At 37.5% G+C, this 13839-nt stretch overlaps 1 protein-coding gene across 6 annotated transcripts in view; it reads right to left on the bottom strand.

Annotated features, from left to right (window-relative positions):
- SNCAIP (synuclein alpha interacting protein) overlaps positions 1-13839 on the bottom strand; it is a 462588-nt gene that overhangs the window by 397718 nt on the left and 51031 nt on the right. The window contains exon 1 of one of the 6 annotated variants that reach the window (XM_053701603.1): positions 3383-3397. The exons of the other annotated variants lie outside the window; for them this stretch is intronic. The gene's annotated coding sequence lies outside the window, so the exon portion shown is untranslated. Of the gene's footprint in view, positions 1-3382; positions 3398-13839 lie in introns of those variants that run through there. 6 annotated transcript variants of the gene reach the window in all.

Here is a 13839-nt window from a genome sequence, read left to right as displayed (position 1 = left end):
GGCTTTCCAGCTACCTTTTCAACAGAGCCAAACTGACAGCTTCTAAGTAAGTTTTTAAACAGTTTTATACTGGATTTTTATATCAGTATCTGTGCATCTTATTCTTTATAGTAGTGTCTATTACATGCAGTTATATGAAAATGAGTGTATACTGTCCCTTTAAGTGATGAATGTTATGGACATAGCAAATCAAAAGAAAAAAACTCTTGTTTCATCATAACAATTACATGATATTCCAAATGTCAGCAGATTTGGAATGTGTACAGCTAGATCATACTGACAGACTTCACACAAACATCTGGCCATCCATGACTTTCCAAAATAAAGGGACACAAGTGTTTAAACCTAGCTAATGTGTTTGTTACTAAATCATATAATGATGTGCAATATTTGTAATGTATATAAGACTAGAAAACTCATTATGGATTAATTATACGACACATCCACCTACTAATTCTAATTTTTTAACTTGCAAGTGCTATAAATGAGAAGATATCTAACCTGTAATCTTCCTATGCTTAGCTGTATCTATTAAACCATCTGATTAGAAATGTATAAGAGCTGACATATTTAGAAAAAAAAAAGCTTTTGTGTTTCTCTCAATCCTCAGGGAAACATAATTGTTCTGTAAAATTATGTTTTTATTTATTTATTTTTTTCAAAGTGAGGCTTCTAAAATGATGGTTATTTCCAACACATTCACTTCTTTAAGAGAGATATTTATACATAGCATGGTGTTTTTAGATATAAATGTTGACAAGTAAGCATTAAATTAACAGTTAGATGTCTTGTAGGTGACAGAATTTTTTGACACACAACTATAGCTAAAATGGAATGGGAAGTTTATAGTAGACATTTGCACAGGCGAAACATTTGTTTAATTCAACAGATTTGTTTCAGAATTATTTTAAATGTTCGGTTCAGCCGAAATTCATCCATACAGGCATTCGGTTCAGACGAACATTGGATTTGAATTTGTTGCCGTTATTTCAAATGGGAACAGAAAATAAAGACAATTAATATTAACAAAAAGGTTAAATTATAGGGTTCAAACAATTAAAAGAGCCTGTCTTACAATGTTTAAAGAACATGCAACTCCTATATGACTAAAATCCAGTATCTAGTGCCAGAGCGGCTGTCCATAACATCAGTCATTAATATTATGGCAGGATTGGACAGGGACGAGGGACACATGAATGGTAAGCCCCCCTGTACATCATTACAAACAAAGAAGCTTATTAACCAAACAATATAACTCCTTCCACCCATTCCTGTACATTTTTTTTTTTTTAGCCAAACGACAAGAACGAATGACCAATTCGATTTTGTCAAGCACGAATCATCCCAAATGCACATCTCTAGTTTATTGTAAATGATTGGCCTCCCGGGCACAGTTGCTAACATTTACAAATAAATAAGTAAGTAAAAAAAACACATAAATAACTAAATTAATTAATTAACTAACGCAGAGATTACATAAAATAATTATTTAATAAAATAAGGACTGGTGAGGCTAAATTACAAGTGAGAGCGCGACTTGTAATCTAGCCGTAAATGTATTAATTAAATAATATAAATTCCAGAAACACTTTGTAACAGAGCAATCAAATAAACAGGCTATAGAAGAACTGACCACTCTCGCCGATTATTTGCATAGCTCGTTCAGCTGTCACACCTCAAAACACCCAATGCCAATTGCACACAAAATATTAAACATTATGGGCCAGATTACAAGAGGAACCTTATTTATGGCTCCCGCTTGTGCGCTAACTCTGCTAGAAGTACGTTTTTTGCACTCGTCAGATTGTACTCGTATAACAAGTTGAAAGTAAAAAGTTAAATTGTTAATGTATTCCCCCATAGTCAATGGAGCAACAAAAAAAAGCACCCTACTGGTGAGCAAACCCAATTGCATACTATCAAGAGAGCTAACCAGACATGAAAATATGAATATTTCACATCCCAATGTTTTTCACAAAGAATAATATGCTCTATTTATTCATAAATACATATTTCTACATATATGTGACAGGATTTTGCTACAATATATATCTACACACAAACACACACACACATGAACCCAAATTGTTTTCTTCCATGATTCAGATACAGCATGCCTTTTTAAGCAACTTTCTAATTTACTCCTATTATCAATTTTTCTTCATTCTCTTGCTATCTTTATTTGAAAAGTAAGAATGTAAGTAAAGAAGCCGGTCCATTTTTGTTCACAACCTGGGTTGTGCTTGCTGATTGGTGGCTAAATGTATCCACCAATCAGCAAGTGCTGTCCAGCGTTCTAAACCAAAAATGTTCTGTTTTCTTAGCTTAGATGATGTCTTTTTCAAATGAAGATAGCAAGAGAACGAAGAAAAAATGACAATAGGAGTAAGTTAGAAAGTTGCTTAAAATTGCGTGCTCTATCTGAACCATGAAAGAAAAAAATTGGGTTTAGTATCCCTTTAAATATGAATATAGCATAAATGTGTTTTTACATGTTTTCATCTACTTGACCGCAAAGGGCTCCAATGCACTTATATATTGTATGTCTATATATGTATGCATATACTGTATGTGTTTATATGTGTATATATGTCTGTAAATACATATACACATACTGTATAAATACATATGTACAGACATATAAAAATTCAGATACATATTTAGACGTGTATGTATGTATCGCTATGTTAAAGCTCTTTGAGCCCTTATAACTTTTTTGTGCAATATTTTTTTTTTTTTTTTTATTATTATATAGTGTTATTAGGAGTGTAACTGTACTTTGTAATGTATTTTTAATGTGTTTTATTACACTTTTATTTTTCGCAAAACAGAAGACCAGAGCTCTGAGGACCTGTTATCCCGGCGTGCGCTAAATTCACTTGTGGTCAAATAATTGCCTTTACTTTCAACTTGTAATACGGGCACTACATCCAAATCTTGCAAACAGCCGTGATAAACCCGATATCGTGCCACTCGTAATCCAGCCCTATATTATTTAATATAATATGTAAACTGCAGGAGATTCACAGATGCCATTTCACCAAATTAAATATATTTTATTATCTTTATATCTTTATATGTAAAATGCCTCAGCTGAGAATAAATTTGCATAAGCCCTTTTAAAAGTGTTTAACTTGCATCTCAAAAAAGTAGCATATAAAATGTCTCCCCCAGCCACCCGTGTGTCATATGTTGTTTGTTTTTTTGTTTAATTTTCTTATGCCGACATACCACTGCTGCAGAGACATTTAATAGTGCACGCTCAGCACAGGGGCAGCCGGAGGTGAACTTTCTATGCTACATTGAAAGGTAAATTTAACACTTTTTAAAGGGGAAGCAATTTTTTTATATTACTAAGGTAGGCTCCAATTATAATACTTACATTATTTGCATTAAATAATGTATTGTTTGCTCTCTTTATAAGACCAGTAACGCCATGTCTGAAAGCTGGGCAATCATGTCCTGCAATGATAAGATGACAGATTTTCACAATGTGCAACAAACTCCAAGTGCAATTATATCATGGGACAGGCCAAAAAACTGGACAGCTGTCAAGTGTACCCAGAAAGGGAGAGTGAACATGAAATCATTAAATACGCTACTATTAAAACAAATCATGTTTACATGTTACTAGCAAGAGAGGATTACTCACAATAAACCACATGTTGCTATACTTATACTACTTCACTACTATCTTACCCTTCAGTATATGAATACAGATCCTTGACTTCTCATCAGATACAAAGAATAATTCTGCTGCATGCCAGGGCTATTCTTAGCTTGGCTCTTTAATGAAAATAGTTCAAGGGTCTTATTTATGGAGCGTTTCTCATTAATGTTATCCTCCTTTTAAGTACAAAAGGGAAACAGTGCGATAGCTATCACCAGATCACCTTACGGGTACTAACTTATCTGATTTAAATTATTTCCAACAAACATGCTGAAAGTTTAGAAACCAGAGTGTTGTTTTTTGTTTTTTTCTAATAAAATGCACATTATAAATGAAAAAGGAATCACTGGAGTACTGTAAAACAGTTCTTGCCTCCATATACAATGATAAATATGCTTGACTTAAAGGGATTTTAGCCCAGTCTTGAATTCCCCATTCAGGGATAGATTACAAATGGCGCGCTAATGTTAGCAGGAGCATTCATTTTTGCACGTATTACAAGTTGGAAGAAAACACATTCACTTAAGCTTAATTGAATTTAACGCAAGTTGTGTTAGCACGATTGAAGAGCTAAGGGCTGATTTACTAAAGTGCGGATGGACATGATACGATGTAGCGTATCATGTCCACTACACATCGATAAATGCTGACAGCATGCGCTGTCGGCACTTATCATTGCACAAGCAATTCTGGTGAACTGCTTGTGCAATGCAGCCTTCTGCAGATTCGCGGCCAATCGGCCACTAGCAGGGGGTGTCAATCACCCCGATAGTATAGGATCGGTCGGATTGAAGACCACAGCCTCAGAGGCAGTTGACAATTTATGGAGCAGCCGTCTTTATACCGCAGCTTCATAACTACTGTTTCCGGCGAGGCTGAAGGCTTCAGCCCCCTGGAGTAAAGGGTCAGAGCTAAAATAAAAATTCAATATATATATATATACTGTATATACAATAAACCTTTACACTCATATAAACTGATAAAAAAAAATAGTCATATAAATATTAATTAAAAAGTTATTAGTGTTCAAAGATATATGGTCTATGGCCACGCAATTGACTGCAAATTGATATATATCCTATATTATAAAAGGCCAGGTATGTTTGTCCGAAGCTGTCATGCGCGAGGACACACATACCTGGTCGTAAGGATCTGTCAGTGAGGATCAGGCAGCAGAAAGGGTGGATGGGAGTGGGTGTTGTGGGGACGGAAGTGGGTATGGTGGGGTGGTAGCAGTTGTGGTGGGGGGCGTGGCTGGGCAGGAGCGGCCGTGATGGGGGTGTGACTGGGCGGGAGCAGCCATGGCGGGGGAGTGGTCGAACAGGAGTGTGCGTGACCGAGGCATGGCCGGGTGGGTGAGACCGCTGCACTGGAGAAAATGGCCAGTGTACACGGTCTTTAGGACTAGTGTATATATATATATATATATATATATATATATATTTTGTTTTTTTTCTCTCTGCCCAGTTTACCTCTCAGAAGTAACAGTCTAAGCACTAATGAGATCCCTAGAGGAATAACATACCTTTGCTCTTTTATGGTTATATAATATCCCTTTAGATAGAAGTTTTAGCACAAAGCCCAAAATGTCTGTTTGTCAGTGCAGCGATAGGAGTGTACATTCTGCAAATACAATGTGCTAACTTTGCTACTTACATGTCCCCAGACTTCGCCACCGTTAAATTTTCACTCGCCAATGGCTAGTGGAAATGTTGAGCCCTGTATATATATATATATATATATATATATATATATATATATAGATATATATAGATATATACACACACACATTATCTCACACACCCCTCACATTTTTAATAAAAATATTTTATTATATCTTTTCATGTGACTGACAACACTGAAGGAGTGACACTTTACTACAATGTAAAGTAGTGAGTGTACAGCCTGTATAACAGTGTAAATTTGCTGTCCTCTCAAAATAACTCAACACACAGCCATTAATGTCTAAACCGTTGTCAACAAAAGTGAGTACACCCCTAAGTGGAAATGTCACAAAATTTGTGAGATACTGTATATATATATAAAACATAAATTATGCTTACCTGATCATTTTCTTTTCTTCAGATGGAAAGAGTCCACAACTGCATTCATTACTTTTGGGAAATAAGAACCTGGCCACCAGGAGGAGGCAAAGACACCCCAGCCAAAGGCTTAAATACTCCCACTTCCCTCATCCCCCAGTCATTCTGCTGAGGAGCAAGGAACAGTAGAAGAAATATCAGGGTGAAAATGTGCTAGAAGAATAAAATACAGATGCCCCACAGAAAAAGTACGGGTGGGGAGCTGTGGACTTTTTCCATCTAAAGAAAAGAAAATGATCAGGTAAGCATAATTTATGTTTTTCTTCATAAATGGAAAGAGTCTACAGCTGCATTCATTACTTTTGGGAAAACAATACCCAAGCTATAGAGGACACTTAATGCCAAGATGGGAGGGTATAAGAGGCAACCCATTCTGAGGGCACCAGGCCTGAAACCAATACCCAACAAAACCCCTGCTTCTTCTGAAGCCGAGAACATTGAAGGAAAAAGCCCCAAGGGCATTGACCCGCAGATAGTCCAGAAACCTAGCTAGAGACTGCTAAATCAGACTCAACTGAGCCAACAGTCCTCCAGGAGACACCGTGGCCCAGTGGTTGGCCCCCAACCACACACCCCTACTAGCGAAGGGAACACTAGCCTAAAACTCCCAAAGGGACAGGGCAAGAAAAAAAAATCAAAGGAAATCGAAAGGACACCACAAAATTTCATAAAGGAAGACCCCCAGAACGAGCCCAGCTCATAAAGAGCCAAATGGGTCCACGACAAATAAGTTGAGGCAACGCCCAGACCAACAATAACACAAGTTCTAGGACTGGGCATCCAAACAGCGATCCTTACTCTCAACGTTGAGTGGAAGCACCAAAACGACAACTAAAGACTTATCGTCAAGTCATCAGCCCATAGAATACTGAAGTATTCAACACAAAAAGCAGAACCAGACGAGGTAAACACCTGGGTTAAGAACATGCAGCCATCATCAGGACGACCCAAGAAAGAATACTTACTAATTAAGTAAAATGCGGCTAAACAAGATATCGGGTTGTAAAAACTGCAAGCCAGAGGGCACCCTCTAGGCAATCCCAGCTGTCAGACCAACACACTCCCAAGGAATAACAATCTCAGGACCTACTCCCAGCCGGCCTAGCCCAAGTGTCAGTAGGTCCGAAAACAGTGGAACAGAAGAACCCCAACACCCGCTCACAAAAGAAACTCCATAGAGACAGTCGACAGGGCCGAAGACCCAGAAGAGTCTAGCAAAGGCCCATATTGACGCGGAAAGAAAGGAAATTCATGTCCCCAAAGGAGACCCAACTCACATGGAGGAACGAACAAAATCCAAAGGGTCTCAAAGAAGAGAGCAACCATCTCCCGAAGGGAAACCCAAGGCCCCATAAGGAGACCCAACCCATATGGAGAAGTCCAAGGTCTGACTGACAAGAGAACCACGGAAGGAACGTGTCCAACAGGACAATTCCTAGAGTCTCCGAAAAGCCAAACTGCCTTAAACAAGCGGTAAGGAGGCGCTAAACCCCAATCCTCCCACGTGAGAAAGAATACTGTAGGTCCAGAGAGAATCAGAAGCAAAAGAAATGATGCAGCGGAATGCCGCTGACCCAGTCAACCAGCTTGAAGGCCCAATAAGGACTGAAACAATCCTTCCAGCCACGCAGACCCACAAGTCCTCGTTAAAATGCTTAGCTGAAACTTGTAAAATAAAAACAAGAAACACAATAATAAAGTGACCAGCCAGGCAGAACAGGCGCCACATCTCTGAACAAGCCACAAGACAGAAGATCTCAACCCAAGCAGGATCAGCCTGCAGACAGGGCCATAACTGTCAAGCTGCCTAAATCCTCCCTCAGAGAGGAAGAGAATAACAGACAAAACATAGGACTAACATGTCACTTAACACACTTCCGCAGAAGTAAACAGCGAGAATCGATCCCAGAAAAAGTTCCTGAAGGAAACATATGATCAACAATAAAAGTCATCCTAAACGTATATAAGAAAATATAAGGCAACCCGTAGGTAAATGCCCAAGAAGAAACAGGCATACCCACAGAACCAGCCAAACGGAACCCTGATCTTCCAACAAAAACTGGGAAAGATCTCAATAACCGACAATCTGGAGATTACATTGTCCCATCATGTCTAATGACGTGAGCCATTCCAAGTAGAATACTGTGAATTCCCGTATCCGTGAAAGTGAAAATGAGCTGCAACTTCCAGGGGGAACAAACCACCCTGCAAGGAGGGATAAACATAATCTGGGTTACCCGCATGTGTAGTAGTAGGGAGAGGTAAGGAACTCACCTCTCGGAGGACAGAACCCCCAGAGGCAGATGGCTCAGCGGGCCCTTGATTCCCCAAGCCCAAGGAACAGGGCGCTCTAATACGGCATATCGAACATAACTGATTAACCTGTGTCATTGGGGCCAATTCGCATTCTTCACAAGTCGAAGAATCTGAATCTGAAATTTGAACAGTCTCAGCATCAGAATCCCCCATAACTAGATAGAGAATATAATAATATGGACTAAAGAAAATTCTAAACGGCACCTGACACCCACAATGGCTGGGGCACTCACCACCTCCTAGAAACCAGATGCTAGCAAACCAGTAATTTTTCAGTCGCCACATGGTCAGGAATGTGGAAATGGAAGCCCAGAACGTAAACACGTCCAATCACAAGATGAACCGTATAGTCCAAAAAAAGCGCACCCAACCATAAGGTCACGTCACTACCAAAGGCCCTTATGTTCTAAGCCGAGAGCCCAGTTAACACTACACATAAACAGATTGAATCACATAACAAACATGATTAAAACCCCTCCCTGTTCAATAATCCTCCTCGGGAGATATTAAAGGAGCCTCACTGAGAACCTTACAGGAAGCAAATAAGTTACAGTACATTCTGATAAAGTAAAATGAAACAATCTTACCAGAATCTATGCTGTGGAACAGGAACACGGTCCTTCAAGTGTGATGAATAGTAGCAGCGCCTCCGTCATGGACTTGAGAGAAGAAAGCAGGCATCAAAGCGAAGTTCGTCAACGCCAATTGCTTGTGGAGCTGTTAATATGAGTTGGGATGGTTTCGCTGAAAGACTCTCCCTGAATCCCTGGACTCTAACTTTCATCCAGGCCCTCACTGAGAGACTGAGAGACTGATAGGATTATTTAAAACTCCTGTCCCATGTTGATGAGTACTACCCTCCATAAGAGACAAAACAAACTTCTGACACTTCTCTGCCAACCTCCTGGGGCGAAAGGCAAAGAATGACTAGGGGATGAGGGAAGTGGGAGGAGTATTTAAGCCTTTGGCTGGGGTGTCTTTGCCTCCTCCTGGTGGCCAGGTTCTTATTTCCCAAAAGTAATGAATGTAGCTGTGGACTCTTTCAATTTATGAAGAATATATATATATATATATATATATATATATATATATATATATATATATATATACACACAGATTCACCTATAGCACTAAAAATTTACCTTAGCTGATGACAATACAACCAAATCAAAAGTTTATACGCACTATTGATAGTTAAGCAGCCTAAAAACCTAAAGTGGTACGGTCAAAAAATCCAAACACAATGAAAAACAAATGTGAAACAAAATAGGCAGTGTGCATGAGTTCATGGATTTTTATGCCCCAATAGATTTCATTTTTGTGCTCTGTTATATATTATTTTGGCGCATCATTATATATATTTTTTTCACTCTATTATAAATTATTATTGAACTCCAATAACCATTATTATTGTGCTTTGTTATAGATCATTTTCACACCTTGTAGAGCCCTTTTTTTGTGTAACTGATTCTACAATTGGTAGAGAATAGATTTCTAATGCTGTTCTCCACTGTAGCTATGGAGAACTTTAATGCAGGAACTTGCAGGAGAACTTTCAGTCCTCCACAGGAGAATATAAATGATAAATTTGTAACTAGAGAATTATGAGGAGAACTATATGAAATACGACTAAAAAGATCTAATTTAGCCCTTTTTTTGGAGAACAGAGTAGGAGAATTTTACAGTCAAACTTGCCCAATTTTAGGCGTATTTTTGAATGATAAATAGGGGAATTATTTCTCAGGAGAACTTTTAGGAGAAAATATAGGAGAATATGAATGCTAAATCGAGCCCCTAGTGGTCTTGCAAAATTGACAACATTCTTGCAAAACTGCTGCCATATAGTGCTCCAGACAAGTTTACACCCCTGCTTTTCAACAAAATATACCAAGAAAACAACGAAAATGCGATAACAGAAGCAAATTAGAAAGTTATTTAAAATTGCAATCTCTGATTCATGAAATAAAGATTTTGGGTTTCATGCCCCTTTAAATTGAATTCAGAACCCTGACCCTTCTACATATTGCACAATGATTGCTTGCTATCTGAGGAAGCTTATGGATAAATTTCACTAAATGGCCACAGAAGAGCAGATAAACCATACAACACTCAAGAGGATTTTAAAGAGTGTGTCCCTGTATTGCAAAACAATAGTACATTTGCTATAGAGTATTACCTTATTTTTTATTGTAAATTTGCTTGCAATGCAGTGATTAATATCTGATGTATATATAAATTCATAATGAGGTTACAATAACCAATTGCGGTTTTTATTCTATTGCACGCAGAACTAAATGTAAAATATATGTTATTAATGCACATTGCTCTTCTATCTAAAATTATTCTGCTACTCAAACTTTCTTCTTTAAATATTGGCATTACAAATGACAAAGCAAGAACCATATTATTGCCTCCTGCTTTTAGCAAGCCATCATTTTGTTTTATTATTTTGTTTTAATTCATATGAAAAAATTGAAGCCTTGGAGTGATTAACATCTCAGGATGTTGCAAATGATATAAATATTTATTCTTTCCGGGCTACACATGTCATTTATTTCCTGGAAGATCATCTCAAAAGATTAGATAAAAACCAGAGTTGAATTGGTGATGCTACTTCATTGACAAGATTTTATTCTGGATTCAGAAAGAACAACCACTGCAATAATATTATTATCAGTTATTTGTAGAGCGCCAACAGATTCTGCAGCGCTATAGACATAGGTCTAATATGCAAGGTAGCATTTATGGGAGACAAATGGGTAGAGGGCCCTGTCAAGAGTTGCAATGTTGTAAGTCAGCTCTCATGAAGGTGATCTACAAAGCATCTGGGCTTGTAGGCTTACACGCTGAGGGGGTTCAAGGGATAAAAAAGGAGGGGAGGAACTAAGATAAGAAATTTTAGGGTATATTATATGCATCCCTGAACAGTAGAGTCTTTAAAGGGACATTAAAGACTTTGAGATGGTAATATAAAATTATAAATCGTATATATATATATATATATATATATATATATATATATATATATAAAAAAAACCTTTGCAATATACTTTTATTATTTATTTTGTCCCCTTTGCCTGTAATTCCATTCTGAAATTGTGAGCTTTTCAGTTCCTATTAGAAATACATTCGCTGCACACTCTAGTGACCTATTTATAACTGTCCCTAATTGGCCCCAGCAGAGGAGGTAACCTAAATTACAACATGGCATACCCCATTGTTTTATAGACACTAAAACATTACACTTATTTTGTCAATATTTAAACAGCTAATAAAACTTTAAAAAATACATCTACATGTTATTCTCAGACTAATCTTTTCTTTAAATGCAACATTCTATCTAGCATTTATTTAGTGCTTAATGTCCCTTTAAGGAGCGCTTGAAACTTTGAAAACTAGGCGGGAGTCTTGTAGAGCGAGTCAAAGAGTTCCACAAGTTATGGGCCAATCTGTAATTTTTATGACATCATCAATTACATAATGGTAAAATAGATTACATCCTCAATAACATCATCAGAAACAAACTCACAGGCAATTAGATTAAGTTCAGTATTTCCTAGCTTTTTTTTTTTTAGTATTTCCACAGCTGCTTCACAAATAAGGCTGTTCTCAGAAGCTTCAAACAATTCTGGATCTCTTCAAGACAAAAAAAAGCTTAACCCTAAGTACACCTACACTACCAGTGAGAGCTAAAACCAAAACCCAATGTTACAATTTTAGATTTCAGTGCATGAGAGTAAATAAAGCTGCATCAAGGTCTCCAGTTGCTTCAAAGAGAACTAAAGCCAGTTAACGCTAAATTTAACCAAAATTTCAAAAGTACCCAAACGTGCATTAAAACTGTCATAGAATTGTGTGGTGCATAAATATATGTCCCCAGACTATGTGAATAATGTCTACATGTTCATATTAATACTTAGTAGGCTATGAAGGTGTGAAATACTTACCTGTCAGCACCACAAACTACTGTGCTTACCTCAGCTGCAGACAAAAGCTTCCATCCGAGACAGTGCAAGCACAGTGCCAAAGATCTCACAAGGAACAGCATTCTACAACCCAGGGGATTAGCAGATACATCTGTAAATCACCTGGAAGGGCTATGGAGTAGCACACTGTAGACCATGGGACTGGCTGATCTGCATTTCTTTCATTCTTTTTGACCCCAACTATCTCCCTTTACTATTTTAACTTTGTCTACTTGTAAGTCTGACTTCTTATTGTATAGCCACTCTCCTGGTGGATTAATAAACCTTTTATTAGTAAAGATAAACATCTGCTAATTGACTTAGTGAATTGTGTCATTTTGTTTTACTAAACAGCATAAATCACAAGTGCATACAGGATACTGATTTTACTAATTATATCTCAGTCTACAAAATCTATAAAACACTACTTAGAAAATATGAAAAACATGTGATGAAAAACTTTTGACAATAACCTTAGATGAAGCAAGTGATCGTTATGGATTGTTTTGAATAGCTCTCTTACACAATTAAAAAGAAGGCCTATAAAACTTTGTATTTGGCAAGAAAATTGGAACAGGCAAAGTTCCACAACGCAACAGATCTCAATGAAGTCAGGTTCTGGCATCGGTAACGGAAGGAATATTCATTCTGGAAGAGATGATGGATGGATAATCTTAACTTGAGAAAATAGGCCAAGGAGATGGGAATTGATTAAATTCAGCACATGCTATGATTATTTAGGAAGCAATCCATTAAAACATTAAAACAGAAGCCTGCAAAGATATAAAATCAATCAATCTTTATAGGTAAACAGATACATATATACAAATAGGGTGTTAGCTATATGCCTACATGTGCCATTTTGATAATTAACTTGCCTTTATTTTATGTTGTATAGGAATAAATCTACTTTCTCTCTTAAAGGGACAGTAAGGGCGAAATTTAACTTTCATAATTCAGATACAGCATGTAATTTTAAACTAATTCTGGTTATTGGTTGACAAACTAGAAATAAACTATCCTTATGTCATTAATAAACACTGTACTACATAATCTGATACTTTGAATAGTATGACAGGCCTCTAAACAATAAAGTGAATAAGTGACTTAGCATATCTCTAAACATCTGCCTAATTATTTCTGCGATGTGGAAGGTTAAAATCTTGTGGGCAGTGGCCCATCTGCAATCTGTGGGAAGTGCAGTGTGTAGGATGGGACAGGATTACATGCAGATGGGCAGGGGATGCGGGTGACTTACGAAGTCCATGGGCATGGCTTGGGCTCAGCCAGCCCTTTAAAATGGAACATCAAACTGCTATGGGCAGGACATACCTTCCAATCAGGGACAATCTAGGCAGGATGTGGGACGACTAGGAGGTATGCTGTAGCACTGCAGAGTTAGTTATCTTAGTATAAAAATCTTCTGTCTCACTAAGGGAATTTGATTTTTTTTTTTTTAAAATGTCATATAACATGAGGGGTTAATTAAATAAATGTATAGAACGGAGATTTAAAGTTTAGGAGAATCACATATATATATATATACACAGACATCCCAACTCTCCCTGAAGTTCAGGGAGTCTCCCTGATTGTAATAGCGGCTCCCTGATGCCAGCAAATGGAATGCAATCTCCCTGAAACTGCAAGTACCATGATCCAATGTGGCCCAAATCCGGAAAAGTGTTTCTTTAAGGAATGCCTTTAGTTGCTGGGACGTTATAGAACCCTCAAAGCCTGCATCAGTAACCTAAAAGCCCCCACTGATTTTAATAACATAAAACACAAA

Source organism: Bombina bombina, chromosome 2, assembly GCF_027579735.1.
Source record: "Bombina bombina isolate aBomBom1 chromosome 2, aBomBom1.pri, whole genome shotgun sequence".
Lineage (NCBI taxonomy): Eukaryota > Metazoa > Chordata > Amphibia > Anura > Bombinatoridae > Bombina > Bombina bombina.
This window is presented reverse-complemented; position numbering and strand designations above follow the sequence as displayed.